Source organism: Sinocyclocheilus rhinocerous, unplaced genomic scaffold (assembly GCF_001515625.1).
Source record: "Sinocyclocheilus rhinocerous isolate Xijiao unplaced genomic scaffold, SAMN03320098_v1.1 scaffold828, whole genome shotgun sequence".
NCBI lineage: Eukaryota > Metazoa > Chordata > Actinopteri > Cypriniformes > Cyprinidae > Sinocyclocheilus > Sinocyclocheilus rhinocerous.
Window position 1 is genome coordinate 232,538 of NW_015634025.1, and position 4,123 is coordinate 236,660.

A 4,123-nucleotide genomic window follows, 5' to 3' on the forward strand; every position below is an offset into this window, starting at 1 on the left:
ACACCTAGGATGACTTGAAGGCGAGTAATTTATGGGCTAATTTTCATTTTTGGGTGAACTAACCCTTTAATGTGAGTTACTGAAGATCAGTCAAGTCAACATGGGTGAAGAGACTGTTTTTAGATAAGATGATTTAAATGTATAAGGAATTGTTTCATCTGTTTGTTATTTTTATGGGTGTGAGTGAATTTTTTTGATTATGATTTTTTGACTAGGATTTTCTTCTTTTCTTTTTGAAAGCAAGGACCACAATGGAAATAGTGATATTCCTTGGAATAAAAGGAATAGATATTCCTTGAAAAGAAAGTTGTAACAGTGTATTGCTACTTTTTGTGTCAAATAACTCCATTTCAAACTCAAACTCAAGAGCTGCATAAATCAGATGTTCCTGCAGGTTATTGGGTGAAGTGTGGAGCTGATGAGTTTTTATTTCTGTTTCCTGTAGAGTTTCCAGTCTCTCTCAGCACCTCCTGAATCTACAGACGTAAATGATGATCTCTTCAGTTCTCTCTTCTCTTCTGATGCTCTGAGAGAATCTGTCTGTCAGCTGAGAGACAAACTGGAGGATTTCTGCAAAGAGGAGCTCAAGAAGATCTCAGACAGAGGTAAAGTCCTGGAGATTCATGTGCTCTCAGAAACGAGTCCATCATCATCTCGTATCATGGGGAACATATTAGAAATGTTTTAGGAATGGATGCAGGATCATGAGAATCACACTGTTCATGTCTGTTGATTTCCACAGAAACACTCACCAACATTGTTCCCAGAACCAGGAACGACTTCCTACAATGTAAGTCAGTAAGAAAGCAAGCAGAAAAACTGAGTGTGTTCATGGTCTTCCTGTAGAAGGGTTTTATAATTGATGTAAATGATGATTTGCACAGGATATCTGCTCATCTGTACTGAGACACTGATGATACACTGAACATGAAGAGTTCAGCTACATGTAAAAATCAAACAGATTCATAATTCCTGATTCTGATGTGTTTTATCTCCATCAGATTCCCATCAGCTCACTCTGGATCTGAACACAGTGAATAAATACCTCAGTCTGTCAGAGAGCAACAGAGTGATTACATTCACATACACAGTCCAGTCGTATCTTGATCATCCAGACAGATTTGATGTGTATCGTCAGGTGTTGTGTAGAGAGAGTGTGTGTGGACGCTGTTACTGGGAGCTGGAGTGGAGAGGACGTGTGTATATATCAGTGTCATATAAGAGCATCAGCAGGAAGGGACGGGGTGATGAGTGTTGGTTTGGATTTAATGATCAGTCCTGGAGTTTGATCTGCACTCCCTCCAGTTACTCATTCATACACAATAAGATACAGACTGTTCTACCTGTAGAGTCCATCAGCAGTAGAATAGGAGTGTTTGTGGATCACAGTGCAGGAACTCTGTCCTTCTACAGCGTCTCTGACACAATGAGCCTCATCCACACAGTCCAGACCACATGCACTCAGCCGCTCTATCCTGGGTTTGGGGTTAAAAAAAGATCATCAGTGAAACTGTGCTGATGAATCAGAATAGACTGACGAGAGATTCTACCCATAATGCTTTGAGATGCATGATAAATCATTACCAGTAGATGTTATAGAGTCTCTTCTTTTACAGTGGGTACGGAAAGTATTCAGACCCCCTTAAATTTTTCACTCTTTGCTCCAGAGCATGTAGAGTGGCGGCTCCTCCTTGTATCCGGGGTCAGTGTGTCCCACAGCAGCCTCACGACTCTGAATCACTCTGCATTCAAAAACAATGTTTGTATTTTATAAATTTAAATAAAGAAATTATATATAAATCAGTGCTACAACAACGAATCAATGAAAATATAGGAAAATAGTTAATGAAATTATTGATTACTTTTGTCTATGCTCTTACATCAAAACATTTACCTGTAACAAATGGTCCACTGAAGGCGAGTTGAAGTGAGAACCCAAGTGCAGTTTATTTACACAAAAACAAAATATAATCCAAAAGACTTGAATCGAAAAGACTTGACATGGCATAAACAGACTCACCGACAGCAGGGTTACAACATCAATACACGATGAGAGACAATGGCAACAAGAGGGCTACTTATATATATATATACAGTGGGTACGGAAAGTATTCAGACCCCCTTAAATTTTTCACTCTTTGTTATATTGCAGCCATTGTCCCCCCTTCTAAGGGCGGCTCCAGACGCCCAAGGGCCAGGCCCATAAAGGGCCGTTGAGCAATGGCAGACAGTGAAGCAGTGGAGGGCCTGGGCCATGGAGCAGTGGCAGAGCAGGGGGCCATGGCGGAGCCGGCAGAGCAGGGGGCCATGGCGGTGCAGGCAGAGCTGATGACCACCTCAGTAGGGCCGATGGTGCAGGGAACCACCACGGCGGATCAGGCGAGACTGGAACACAGAACATAGAGAGGTTAACAACAGCCTCTACGGCCGTAACAGGTCAAGCAGAGAGTTCATGGATGGACCCCTTGGCAGTGACAGGACGGGCAAAGAGGTCATGGACAGCCTCCATGGCTGTAGCTGGACAGACAATGAGTTTATGGACTGCCTCCCTGGCAGTGACAGGACAGGCAGAGAGTTCATGAATGGCCTCCATGGCCATGACAGGACAGGCAGAGAGTTCAGAAATGGACGCCACCGCCTCTGGAGGTTCTGCAGCGGACGCCGCCACCTCTGGAGGCACTGGAGCGGATTTGTGGACAGAAGAGGCCTCTGGAGCAGATTCATGGACAGGAGAGGCCTCAGGAGCAGATTCGTGGACAGGACAGGCCTCAGAAGTGCAGTGTGCGGCCCAAACACTCAGGATGGCTACCGCCATCACGGGCAGTGTAGTAGACAGTGGCATGCTCGCCGGGCTTAAGTGTGTTGAGGCTATGAGGCTTGAAAGTGTAGAGACCACTGGGATGCCAGCCGCTCGCACTAACATCAATGGTGGGTCCATCACACTGGCAATCAGTCTTTTCAGTCCTGCCCCAAGCTCCGCATCCTCGGGAGCTTGGGTACTATAGAGCAAAGTCTATATACTGTTCTAGAGTTCAGTGTGGGGTATGTAGTGGCATCAAACATGATATTTCATGAGATAGTCCAAAACGGAAAATGTCCTTGAGAGCAACATCATTAAAGTTCACCTGATAACAAAGTTCACAAAAATCACTCACGTAATCCTCTATAGACCGGTCACCTTGACGAAGGCAGAGGAGGCGTGAAACTGCTGGGTTCATGTTAGCGGTCTAGCTTTCTGTAACAAATGGTCCACTGAAGGCGAGTTGAAGTGAGAACCCAAGTGCAGTTTATTTACACAAAGACAAAACATAATCCAAAAGACTTGACTTGAACAGACTTGACTTGGCATAAACAGACTCACCGACAGCAGGGTTACAACATCAATACACGACGAGAGACAATAGGCAACAAGCGGGCTACTTATAGCAAACACTAAGGGTCACATGACAAGAATCAACCAATGAAAACATGACACATGAACCAAGGAACCAATCAGAACATAACACACAGACAAGGGAATCACATGACAGAACATGACTCAGGCCAAACTACAAAATAAAAGACATGAAAACAATGAACAAGAAACAAAACCCAAACCCCATGTTACAATATCAAATATTTTATCTTATTTTATTTAAGTCTCTCTTTTTCTTTCTCTCTTTGAAGGAGAACAAGAGACAATGCACATTTAAAAAATTGCTTTTCATCTGATTAAACAACTAATCAACAGATTATTTATCAAAATCATTGTTAGCTGCAGCACTAAGTATAAAGTTAATGATAAATTATCAATTTAACATCAAATCAATATAAATTTCTCTCCTCAGTTAAGAATGAAGTAAATGATTCGACACTCAGATCAGATGAACTACTGACTGCTAATTAAATTCATTAAAGCCTTGACTCTTTTTTTTTTTTTAATTTATTGAAGCTTTTTGACATTTACAGGGTTTAAACATAGTTGACACATCCGAGCTAATATAAATTGCCCAGGTGGCCATTCATTTGAATTCTCTACAAAACACACATTAAAATATAGTATTACCAAATACATTATTACAAGAAGAAAAAGAAAAGGTAGAAGAAGAAAAAAAAAAAAAAAAAAGAATATAACCGTTGGGTT

The 4,123-nt window shown here is 41.9% G+C and overlaps 1 pseudogene; it reads left to right on the forward strand.

Annotated features, from left to right (window-relative positions):
* Nucleotides 1-418: 418 nt before the first annotated feature.
* On the forward strand, nt 419-1,519 carry LOC107745153 (stonustoxin subunit alpha-like; annotated as a pseudogene).
* The last annotated feature ends 2,604 nt before the right edge of the window (nt 1,520-4,123 follow it).